Source organism: Rhinoderma darwinii, assembly GCF_050947455.1.
Source record: "Rhinoderma darwinii isolate aRhiDar2 chromosome 5 unlocalized genomic scaffold, aRhiDar2.hap1 SUPER_5_unloc_37, whole genome shotgun sequence".
Classification (NCBI taxonomy): Eukaryota; Metazoa; Chordata; class Amphibia; order Anura; family Rhinodermatidae; genus Rhinoderma; species Rhinoderma darwinii.
In genome coordinates, this window is record NW_027461795.1 from 124,418 (window position 1) to 136,689 (window position 12,272).

At 46.8% G+C, this 12,272-nt stretch overlaps 5 non-coding genes across 5 annotated transcripts; all 5 read left to right on the plus strand.

The window, feature by feature from the left end:
- The first annotated feature begins 685 nt into the window (after positions 1 to 685).
- On the plus strand, positions 686 to 876 carry LOC142691376 (U2 spliceosomal RNA). The gene has a single exon (XR_012859935.1). It is a non-coding gene; the product is annotated as a U2 spliceosomal RNA (small nuclear RNA).
- Positions 877 to 2,172: 1,296 nt separating this feature from the next.
- LOC142691377 (U2 spliceosomal RNA) lies at positions 2,173 to 2,363 on the plus strand. Its single transcript, XR_012859936.1, has one exon. It is a non-coding gene; the product is annotated as a U2 spliceosomal RNA (small nuclear RNA).
- Positions 2,364 to 3,655: 1,292 nt separating this feature from the next.
- LOC142691378 (U2 spliceosomal RNA) lies at positions 3,656 to 3,846 on the plus strand. The gene has a single exon (XR_012859937.1). It is a non-coding gene; the product is annotated as a U2 spliceosomal RNA (small nuclear RNA).
- Positions 3,847 to 5,126: 1,280 nt separating this feature from the next.
- LOC142691379 (U2 spliceosomal RNA) lies at positions 5,127 to 5,317 on the plus strand. The gene has a single exon (XR_012859938.1). It is a non-coding gene; the product is annotated as a U2 spliceosomal RNA (small nuclear RNA).
- A 1,279-nt stretch (positions 5,318 to 6,596) lies between these two features.
- Positions 6,597 to 6,787, plus strand: LOC142691380 (U2 spliceosomal RNA). The gene has a single exon (XR_012859939.1). It is a non-coding gene; the product is annotated as a U2 spliceosomal RNA (small nuclear RNA).
- The last annotated feature ends 5,485 nt before the right edge of the window (positions 6,788 to 12,272 follow it).

Genomic DNA, 12,272 nt, shown 5'->3' on the forward strand with positions numbered 1-12,272 from the left:
ATGGAGGTTGTAGGAGCAAGGAGAAGTTGTCTGTAAAGTTGGTGGATGCCTATTTTCCATTTTGCAGTCCCTTGTCTCCCTCTTGTGGCCTCCTGGAGGCAACTAGCTGTGCAAAAAAAAGACAGCCTGGCGGCCGGCTGTTGCAGTGTTGCCCTCTCAGGCAACACTGAGTGACTGACTGAGCCTCACCGTCTTATATAAAGTTCAGACGGAACTTTGCACGTGTCATAGTGGAGCCCTCAGGATTCCAGAGCCAGCTTTCTGACATCATAATGGGGCCTCAGAGATAAAAGCCTGGGCCCAGGCAGTGTTGGTCAGTGCTGCTCAGCAGGCAGCACTGGACTGGACTGGATTACAGCTGATACAAGGTGTGAAGGAACAAGGGGTGGCTGTGGGCATGCACTTGCTGCCGCTGCCAGTGTTTATCTGCATGGCAGCAGGGCATTTGGGCGTTGCCAGGAAGGCGTTTTTATGTAGATTCCTCCTCTTTCAGCACTGCATTGTGGTGCAAGCAAAAGAAGCAAATCCTGTCTGGCTTCCTCTCCGGCCTTTATTCACCTCCCGTGTAGCTGTGAGTGTGTGAGCCTGCAGGGCCCCATGGAATTGCCTAGAAGTAGGCTGAATCGCTGCAAGGGCTGAACAGCAGTATCGGGCAGGCTCGGGCAACGCGCGGCCCGTTCGGGTTATCGCTTCTCGGCCTTTTGGCTAAGATCAAGTGTAGTATCTGTTCTTATCAGTTTAATATCTGATACGTCCCCTATCTGGGGACCATATATTAAATGGATTTTTAGAACAGGGAGATGGAAATAGAGCTTGCTCTGTCCACTCCACGCATTGACCTGGTATTGCAGTATTTCCAGGACCGGTGCACCCTTTCCTTATGTGTTGACTAAAAGCAGATTCCAAAAGTGTTTTTTGTCTTTGCTATTGTATCTGTCTTTCTGAAGGGATCTCCCCTTTTAATCCCATTATTTCAACACCTGTTGGACAATGCATGAGTGATAATGAGCTCATTGATTAAATGCAATTAATGAATAGATTGCCACCTCTTGTTGTGTGTCGTCTGTGTTTCTGTGTTTCCGGCATTTCACATTGGAACACCTCATTCACCTTCCTTGTCTTCTCTCCGCCCTCCCTTTTAGGTAAGTTAAAGAGCTGCACCTGAGCCAGCCACTGATTGATTGATTGATTGATTGATTGATTGATTGATTGATTGATTGATTGATTGATTGATGCAGCACAACAGTCAAATAGTGGAGTGGAGTAGGGGAACAGCAAACAGCCAATAAAGCAGCCCGCCCGCTCGCCTGCCCGCCACAATGGACCTACCTGTGTACACTAGATGGATGTGATGGAATGTACTGTCGTCCCTACATTTCAAGAAGAAGTAAGAATTGCAGTTGCAACAAAGCCTTGCTTGCCTACAAAGAGAGCAGCAATTTGGATTTGTTACTATGTTACCTAGAAGAATAACAAACTGTGCAAGGATGGAGGTTGTAGGAGCAAGGAGAAGTTGTCTGTAAAGTTGGTGGATGCCTATTTTCCATTTTGCAGTCCCTTGTCTCCCTCTTGTGGCCTCCTGGAGGCAACTAGCTGTGCAAAAAAAAGACAGCCTGGCGGCCGGCTGTTGCGGTGTTGCCCTCTCAGGCAACACTGAGTGACTGACTGAGCCTCACCGTCTTATATAAAGTTCAGACGGAACTTTGCACGTGTCATAGTGGAGCCCTCAGGATTCCAGAGCCAGCTTTCTGACATCATAATGGGGCCTCAGAGATAAAAGCCTGGGCCCAGGCAGTGTTGGTCAGTGCTGCTCAGCAGGCAGCACTGGACTGGACTGGATTACAGCTGATACAAGGTGTGAAGGAACAAGGGGTGGCTGTGGGCATGCACTTGCTGCCGCTGCCAGTGTTTATCTGCATGGCAGCAGGGCATTTGGGCGTTGCCAGGAAGGCGTTTTTATGTAGATTCCTCCTCTTTCAGCACTGCATTGTGGTGCAAGCAAAAGAAGCAAATCCTGTCTGGCTTCCTCTCCGGCCTTTATTCACCTCCCGTGTAGCTGTGAGTGTGTGAGCCTGCAGGGCCCCATGGAATTGCCTAGAAGTAAGCTGAATCGCTGCAAGGGCTGAACAGCAGTATCGGGCAGGCTCGGGCAACGCGCGGCCCGTTCGGGTTATCGCTTCTCGGCCTTTTGGCTAAGATCAAGTGTAGTATCTGTTCTTATCAGTTTAATATCTGATACGTCCCCTATCTGGGGACCATATATTAAATGGATTTTTAGAACAGGGAGATGGAAATAGAGCTTGCTCTGTCCACTCCACGCATTGACCTGGTATTGCAGTATTTCCAGGACCGGTGCACCCTTTCCTTATGTGTTGACTAAAAGCAGATTCCAAAAGTGTTTTTTGTCTTTGCTATTGTTTCTGTCTTTCTGAAGGGATCTCCCCTTTTAATCCCATTATTTCAACACCTGTTGGACAATGCATGAGTGATAATGAGCTCATTGATTAAATGCAATTAATGAATAGATTGCCACCTCTTGTTGTGTGTCGTCTGTGTTTCTGTGTTTCCGGCATTTCACATTGGAACACCTCATTCACCTTCCTTGTCTTCTCTCCGCCCTCCCTTTTAGGTAAGTTAAAGAGCTGCACCTGAGCCAGCCACTGATTGATTGATTGATTGATTGATTGATTGATTGATTGATTGATTGATTGATTGATGCAGCACAACAGTCAAATAGTGGAGTGGAGTAGGGGAACAGCAAACAGCCAATAAAGCAGCCCGCCCGCTCGCCTGCCCGCCACAATGGACCTACCTGTGTACACTAGATGGATGTGATGGAATGTACTGTCGTCCCTACATTTCAAGAAGAAGTAAGAATTGCAGTTGCAACAAAGCCTTGCTTGCCTACAAAGAGAGCAGCAATTTGGATTTGTTACTATGTTACCTAGAAGAATAACAAACTGTGCAAGGATGGAGGTTGTAGGAGCAAGGAGAAGTTGTCTGTAAAGTTGGTGGATGCCTATTTTCCATTTTGCAGTCCCTTGTCTCCCTCTTGTGGCCTCCTGGAGGCAACTAGCTGTGCAAAAAAAAGACAGCCTGGCGGCCGGCTGTTGCAGTGTTGCCCTCTCAGGCAACACTGAGTGACTGACTGAGCCTCACCGTCTTATATAAAGTTCAGACGGAACTTTGCACGTGTCATAGTGGAGCCCTCAGGATTCCAGAGCCAGCTTTCTGACATCATAATGGGGCCTCAGAGATAAAAGCCTGGGCCCAGGCAGTGTTGGTCAGTGCTGCTCAGCAGGCAGCACTGGACTGGACTGGATTACAGCTGATACAAGGTGTGAAGGAACAAGGGGTGGCTGTGGGCATGCACTTGCTGCCGCTGCCAGTGTTTATCTGCATGGCAGCAGGGCATTTGGGCGTTGCCAGGAAGGCGTTTTTATGTAGATTCCTCCTCTTTCAGCACTGCATTGTGGTGCAAGCAAAAGAAGCAAATCCTGTCTGGCTTCCTCTCCGGCCTTTATTCACCTCCCGTGTAGCTGTGAGTGTGTGAGCCTGCAGGGCCCCATGGAATTGCCTAGAAGTAGGCTGAATCGCTGCAAGGGCTGAACAGCAGTATCGGGCAGGCTCGGGCAACGCGCGGCCCGTTCGGGTTATCGCTTCTCGGCCTTTTGGCTAAGATCAAGTGTAGTATCTGTTCTTATCAGTTTAATATCTGATACGTCCCCTATCTGGGGACCATATATTAAATGGATTTTTAGAACAGGGAGATGGAAATAGAGCTTGCTCTGTCCACTCCACGCATTGACCTGGTATTGCAGTATTTCCAGGACCGGTGCACCCTTTCCTTATGTGTTGACTAAAAGCAGATTCCAAAAGTGTTTTTTGTCTTTGCTATTGTTTCTGTCTTTCTGAAGGGATCTCCCCTTTTAATCCCATTATTTCAACACCTGTTGGACAATGCATGAGTGATAATGAGCTCATTGATTAAATGCAATTAATGAATAGATTGCCACCTCTTGTTGTGTGTCGTCTGTGTTTCTGTGTTTCCGGCATTTCACATTGGAACACCTCATTCACCTTCCTTGTCTTCTCTCCGCCCTCCCTTTTAGGTAAGTTAAAGAGCTGCACCTGAGCCAGCCACTGATTGATTGATTGATTGATTGATTGATTGATTGATTGATTGATGCAGCACAACAGTCAAATAGTGGAGTGGAGTAGGGGAACAGCAAACAGCCAATAAAGCAGCCCGCCCGCTCGCCTGCCCGCCACAATGGACCTACCTGTGTACACTAGATGGATGTGATGGAATGTACTGTCGTCCCTACATTTCAAGAAGAAGTAAGAATTGCAGTTGCAACAAAGCCTTGCTTGCCTACAAAGAGAGCAGCAATTTGGATTTGTTACTATGTTACCTAGAAGAATAACAAACTGTGCAAGGATGGAGGTTGTAGGAGCAAGGAGAAGTTGTCTGTAAAGTTGGTGGATGCCTATTTTCCATTTTGCAGTCCCTTGTCTCCCTCTTGTGGCCTCCTGGAGGCAACTAGCTGTGCAAAAAAAAGACAGCCTGGCGGCCGGCTGTTGCAGTGTTGCCCTCTCAGGCAACACTGAGTGACTGACTGAGCCTCACCGTCTTATATAAAGTTCAGACGGAACTTTGCACGTGTCATAGTGGAGCCCTCAGGATTCCAGAGCCAGCTTTCTGACATCATAATGGGGCCTCAGAGATAAAAGCCTGGGCCCAGGCAGTGTTGGTCAGTGCTGCTCAGCAGGCAGCACTGGACTGGACTGGATTACAGCTGATACAAGGTGTGAAGGAACAAGGGGTGGCTGTGGGCATGCACTTGCTGCCGCTGCCAGTGTTTATCTGCATGGCAGCAGGGCATTTGGGCGTTGCCAGGAAGGCGTTTTTATGTAGATTCCTCCTCTTTCAGCACTGCATTGTGGTGCAAGCAAAAGAAGCAAATCCTGTCTGGCTTCCTCTCCGGCCTTTATTCACCTCCCGTGTAGCTGTGAGTGTGTGAGCCTGCAGGGCCCCATGGAATTGCCTAGAAGTAGGCTGAATCGCTGCAAGGGCTGAACAGCAGTATCGGGCAGGCTCGGGCAACGCGCGGCCCGTTCGGGTTATCGCTTCTCGGCCTTTTGGCTAAGATCAAGTGTAGTATCTGTTCTTATCAGTTTAATATCTGATACGTCCCCTATCTGGGGACCATATATTAAATGGATTTTTAGAACAGGGAGATGGAAATAGAGCTTGCTCTGTCCACTCCACGCATTGACCTGGTATTGCAGTATTTCCAGGACCGGTGCACCCTTTCCTTATGTGTTGACTAAAAGCAGATTCCAAAAGTGTTTTTTGTCTTTGCTATTGTTTCTGTCTTTCTGAAGGGATCTCCCCTTTTAATCCCATTATTTCAACACCTGTTGGACAATGCATGAGTGATAATGAGCTCATTGATTAAATGCAATTAATGAATAGATTGCCACCTCTTGTTGTGTGTCGTCTGTGTTTCTGTGTTTCCGGCATTTCACATTGGAACACCTCATTCACCTTCCTTGTCTTCTCTCCGCCCTCCCTTTTAGGTAAGTTAAAGAGCTGCACCTGAGCCAGCCACTGATTGATTGATTGATTGATTGATTGATTGATTGATTGATTGATTGATGCAGCACAACAGTCAAATAGTGGAGTAGGGGAACAGCAAACAGCCAATAAAGCAGCCCGCCCGCTCGCCTGCCCGCCACAATGGACCTACCTGTGTACACTAGATGGATGTGATGGAATGTACTGTCGTCCCTACATTTCAAGAAGAAGTAAGAATTGCAGTTGCAACAAAGCCTTGCTTGCCTACAAAGAGAGCAGCAATTTGGATTTGTTACTATGTTACCTAGAAGAATAACAAACTGTGCAAGGATGGAGGTTGTAGGAGCAAGGAGAAGTTGTCTGTAAAGTTGGTGGATGCCTATTTTCCATTTTGCAGTCCCTTGTCTCCCTCTTGTGGCCTCCTGGAGGCAACTAGCTGTGCAAAAAAAAGACAGCCTGGCGGCCGGCTGTTGCAGTGTTGCCCTCTCAGGCAACACTGAGTGACTGACTGAGCCTCACCGTCTTATATAAAGTTCAGACGGAACTTTGCACGTGTCATAGTGGAGCCCTCAGGATTCCAGAGCCAGCTTTCTGACATCATAATGGGGCCTCAGAGATAAAAGCCTGGGCCCAGGCAGTGTTGGTCAGTGCTGCTCAGCAGGCAGCACTGGACTGGACTGGATTACAGCTGATACAAGGTGTGAAGGAACAAGGGGTGGCTGTGGGCATGCACTTGCTGCCGCTGCCAGTGTTTATCTGCATGGCAGCAGGGCATTTGGGCGTTGCCAGGAAGGCGTTTTTATGTAGATTCCTCCTCTTTCAGCACTGCATTGTGGTGCAAGCAAAAGAAGCAAATCCTGTCTGGCTTCCTCTCCGGCCTTTATTCACCTCCCGTGTAGCTGTGAGTGTGTGAGCCTGCAGGGCCCCATGGAATTGCCTAGAAGTAGGCTGAATCGCTGCAAGGGCTGAACAGCAGTATCGGGCAGGCTCAGGCAACGCGCGGCCCGTTCGGGTTATCGCTTCTCGGCCTTTTGGCTAAGATCAAGTGTAGTATCTGTTCTTATCAGTTTAATATCTGATACGTCCCCTATCTGGGGACCATATATTAAATGGATTTTTAGAACAGGGAGATGGAAATAGAGCTTGCTCTGTCCACTCCACGCATTGACCTGGTATTGCAGTATTTCCAGGACCGGTGCACCCTTTCCTTATGTGTTGACTAAAAGCAGATTCCAAAAGTGTTTTTTGTCTTTGCTATTGTTTCTGTCTTTCTGAAGGGATCTCCCCTTTTAATCCCATTATTTCAACACCTGTTGGACAATGCATGAGTGATAATGAGCTCATTGATTAAATGCAATTAATGAATAGATTGCCACCTCTTGTTGTGTGTCGTCTGTGTTTCTGTGTTTCCGGCATTTCACATTGGAACACCTCATTCACCTTCCTTGTCTTCTCTCCGCCCTCCCTTTTAGGTAAGTTAAAGAGCTGCACCTGAGCCAGCCATTGATTGATTGATTGATTGATTGATTGATTGATTGATTGATTGATTGATTGATTGATTGATGCAGCACAACAGTCAAATAGTGGAGTGGAGTAGGGGAACAGCAAACAGCCAATAAAGCAGCCCGCCCGCTCGCCTGCCCGCCACAATGGACCTACCTGTGTACACTAGATGGATGTGATGGAATGTACTGTCGTCCCTACATTTCAAGAAGAAGTAAGAATTGCAGTTGCAACAAAGCCTTGCTTGCCTACAAAGAGAGCAGCAATTTGGATTTGTTACTATGTTACCTAGAAGAATAACAAACTGTGCAAGGATGGAGGTTGTAGGAGCAAGGAGAAGTTGTCTGTAAAGTTGGTGGATGCCTATTTTCCATTTTGCAGTCCCTTGTCTCCCTCTTGTGGCCTCCTGGAGGCAACTAGCTGTGCAAAAAAAAGACAGCCTGGCGGCCGGCTGTTGCAGTGTTGCCCTCTCAGGCAACACTGAGTGACTGACTGAGCCTCACCGTCTTATATAAAGTTCAGACGGAACTTTGCACGTGTCATAGTGGAGCCCTCAGGATTCCAGAGCCAGCTTTCTGACATCATAATGGGGCCTCAGAGATAAAAGCCTGGGCCCAGGCAGTGTTGGTCAGTGCTGCTCAGCAGGCAGCACTGGACTGGACTGGATTACAGCTGATACAAGGTGTGAAGGAACAAGGGGTGGCTGTGGGCATGCACTTGCTGCCGCTGCCAGTGTTTATCTGCATGGCAGCAGGGCATTTGGGCGTTGCCAGGAAGGCGTTTTTATGTAGATTCCTCCTCTTTCAGCACTGCATTGTGGTGCAAGCAAAAGAAGCAAATCCTGTCTGGCTTCCTCTCCGGCCTTTATTCACCTCCCGTGTAGCTGTGAGTGTGTGAGCCTGCAGGGCCCCATGGAATTGCCTAGAAGTAGGCTGAATCGCTGCAAGGGCTGAACAGCAGTATCGGGCAGGCTCGGGCAACGCGCGGCCCGTTCGGGTTATCGCTTCTCGGCCTTCTGGCTGAGATCAAGTGTAGTGCTGATTACTTGTAGTCAGTGCTGCCTGGTCTTGGTTAGGAGGTGCTCAGGTACCCTCTCTCTCGGCCTCGGGGGATCGTCCAGGTTCGCCTGGACTTCACCCCCGTGCTGCTATTTGGGAGAGAGGCTTAGTCCTGAGCAACGGGTTGCGATCCATATACCCCTGTGTAGGTTTCGGCCGAAAAGGGGAGTTGCGCCTAACGTTGCGCCTACTAGGGAGTAGCGTAACAATACCTTACTCACCATGGACGAGGATCCATGTGAGATACCGGCTTATGCCCGGATTAAAAACACAATTCGTGTAGTGCTATCGGAGGAGAAGGCGACGACCTGCGGCTTAAAATTCGTGGTGGAGACCGTACTTGTTGGTATCTTCAACATCCAGAAGCGAGAAATTTTGGCGGTGCAGGATTACCCAAGAAGGAGGACATACGACGTTACTTTCATACAGAATGGAGTATTCCGAGATCTGCTGGCGGCTTATACGGTAAAAAATGACCCGAGACTGGACGGTGTTGATTTTTATGAGCACGTTATGGACATCACTAAAATGATAGTTATAAAGATGTACTGCCCTTTTGCCGACTTAAAAGAAGTGATGTCCTTTTTATTCCCTTATTTTAAAACTGTGAAATGTATTGGCAAAGTAATGAATGAGGTTGGTGTATGGACCTCAAAGTGGAGATTCAATGTAACGTGTTATAAAGATGCCAATTTTACAGGAGGGATAATGTTGCCGCCAGCACGTTTTAAAATAGGTGATATGGCCGGAGACTTTTATTTTTCAGGGATGCCTCCATTCTGTAGGAAGTGCCAAAGGTACGGTCACACCAAGGAGTCTTGTGACAGCACCTGTAGGAACTGCGGCAGCTCTGAGCACGAGACCAAAACTTGCCCTCTGGGGAAAAGGTGCCGTTTTTGCAGCCGAGTTGGTCACCTCTATGCTACTTGTCCCCACAGATCTAAAGAGTTGGAACAACCCGAGGACCGGCCAAGGCGTCCCGAGCGGCCCGCAGGCCAGATCACCCCTGTACAAGGAGAGGAACCCCAAGGAGGCGAGCAAGATGATATGGATACCTCCAGCAGACCCCCCCAAACAGGTGACCCTAAAGAGCAGAGGCGACAAAAACGCAGAGCCAGTGATCAGCGGACGAAAGAGCCCCCCCAGGAGACTGGGGCACAGGGTAGTTCGGATGAAGCTGATCCTACTGGCCTGCAAGAGATGCTGGGTCAGCCTGTACCTGAGGCAGAGGTCCCGGGCGGAGCGGCAGCTCTCACTAAGAGACGTAGGGCGTACTCGGAGGTGGCAGCGGGGGTGCCGATGGGAGTACCTGCCAGGTTGAAGGCAGGGAAACCAGCTGACGTGCCCCCGGAAGCGACAGCTAAAGGTCCCCCCCCTTCCAGACAGTTGGGGGATATAGGGACAGCTGCCTCCGAGGTAAGCGTGGTCCCTGAGACGTCCAGAAGCGCGATTCCTGCCCCTATAGAAGGGGAGGACGCTGCCAAAGATTGCCAAATCTTACCCGTTGAGTCCGTCTGGGACCCATTTTCAAGAAGCGCCTTAGGTATGGGGGGTCAGCTGAGTGATGGGTCTTCCTCTCAAACCTCGTCGATGCGTACATTCGACTCGAGGAAAGATGACGATGAGAACTCGAGTGGGGTGTCTGGCGACGCGGAGGACTGCTGAGGCCTCCTCGGGTAAGATAAAAATAGACTGTCTCTCTCCCTTTTCCTCATGGCTGAGTTATGTGGTCTTTCCCTTAATGTAAGAAGCGTGCACTCACAGACAAGAAGAGCTGCCCTTTTCAACTACCTTTCTGTTTTTACCGCCTCAGTGTTTTTCCTACAGGAATGCTGCATACCTCACCGCATGAATTATAAAAAATATGAGGAAGACTGGAGACTCGGACCTTCAGTGTGGTCCGGGTCCAATGAATCAAAAGCCGCAGGTGTCGCCATTTTATTCAAAGGGAACGTTTTAATTGATAGTTTTTATGAAATTTTACCAGGCAGAATTTTAATGGTCAAAGCTTTTATAAACGGTGTTAGATGGCAGTTTTTAAACTTTTATGGTTCTACAGACAAAAAAGAAAGAGCAAAAATGCTAGAAATTTTACCCCTTTTTATCAATGATTCAGAACCACTTATTTTAGCTGGTGATTTTAATTGTATTTTAAAGGGGGAACGCCGGTTCTCTAATTCAGTAAGTCGAAACTATGATAAAACCCCGTCTATTTTAAAAGATATTACAGTGGATTTTAAACTTACTGATGTTTTTAAAAAATGCAATAGGGATCTACCGGAAGAGGACGGCGTCACCTGGAGCAATGTAAACTGCAGCTCCAGGATTGATTTTATTTTTTGCTCTTATCAAATACTGCCTTTTAAATGTGATCTTAATTCTAACGTGTTTTCTGACCATAAACTTTTATATTTTAAAGTTAATTTGAACGATCAAAGGAGAACTCCGAAGAAAGCCTGGAAATTAAACGTATCCCTTTTAGAGGATCCGCAAATTTTATCCGATTTTATCACCTTTTATAAGGGCTGCAGACGGGTAAGACATCCCAATATGCTAATTGTTTCCTGGTGGGAAAAAATTAAAATAAAGATAAGAGATTTTTTTATTAAAGCTGGGATGAAGAAAGCAAAAGAAAAATCTGAATTTTATGCTAATTTAAATACCCGTCTGCAGACCCAATACAAGTTCAGAGAACAGGGTATGCAGGTGGAGAAGGAGATCACCGAAATTAAAAAAGAAATCTCCCAGTGCCTGGAGCAGAGGGGAAAGGAGATAATCTTTCGCTCTAAGGTAAAACATCTTGAAGAAAATGAGACCTGCTCCAGGTACTTCTTCAAGAAAATAAATGATAAGCATACCCTGTTAAATGAGATAGATGGGGAAACAAATACCCAAAACATTTTAAAAAAGGTGCACGGTTTTTATGCGGATCTTTTTAATACAAAACATGTTGATGTTGATTTTATGAACGACTCATTGAAGGAGGTGGATGCTGTTTTAGATCCTGCTTCCCAAGTGTTTTTATTACAGGATATTACGGAACAGGAGATTTTAGAAACTACAAAGAGTTTTAAAACAGGTAAAGTCCCTGGCCCTGACGGTATACCTATAGAATTCTATCTTATATTTTATGGTATTTTAAAAGAGGATCTCCACCCTCTTTTTACCCAAGTTTTTAGAACAAAAGCCCTCCCGGGGTCCTGGAAGAAAGGCGAGGTGTCCCTGCTTTACAAAAAGGGGGACAAAACAGACATTAAAAATTGGAGGCCTATCACTTTGCTAAACTCTGACTACAAAGTAATGGCGAAGATATGTGCGAACAGATTAAAAGCAGTGATAGGCCAGATCATACACTCCAATCAGGTCTGTGGGATACCCGGGAGGAGTATATGGGATAATTTAAACCTTTTAAAAGATGTGATCAGTGACACGAAAGAGAGAGGAGGTAAAATGGCAATTTTATCTATAGATTTTGAGAAAGCCTTCGATAGAGTGTCACATTTTTATCTTTTTAAGGTTTTAGGAAAAATGGGTATACCGGAAGGTTTTTTACAGTCTCTGAAGGCCTTTTATGAAAATTGTACTAGCAAAATTTTAGTAAAGGGTTTTAAGACACAGGATGTCCTTTTAAATTCCGGAGTGAAGCAGGGGTGTCCCTTGTCCCCACTACTTTTTATTTGTGCGATCGAGCCTCTACTCTGCAGGTTAAGAAAGGATAAGCAGATAAGCGGAGTCCCCCTGCCGGGCGGGGGGGGACTAGAGGCTAAAGTGGTGGGGTACATGGACGATGTCGCGGTCCTTTGCAGGGACACCCTGTCATTACAGAAATCTTTTAAACAGATTTACCAATTCTGTTGCTCCTCCGGTTTTTTAGTAAATTTTAATAAAAGTAACATCTTAAATATCGGCAAAATGGTTTTAATGGACATTCCAGTCCCTGTGTCAGAGTCTGTACAAATTTTAGGAGTCTCCTTCAATGAGTCAAATAATGGTTTTACCAGTTGGGACTTGGTGGCACAAAAAGTCAATCAGAAAATTTGCATGTGGAACATGAGAAAGTTAACAATGGAGGGAAAGGTTTTAATTACAAAAATGGTGATTTTACCTATTTTATTATATTTAAGTATGGT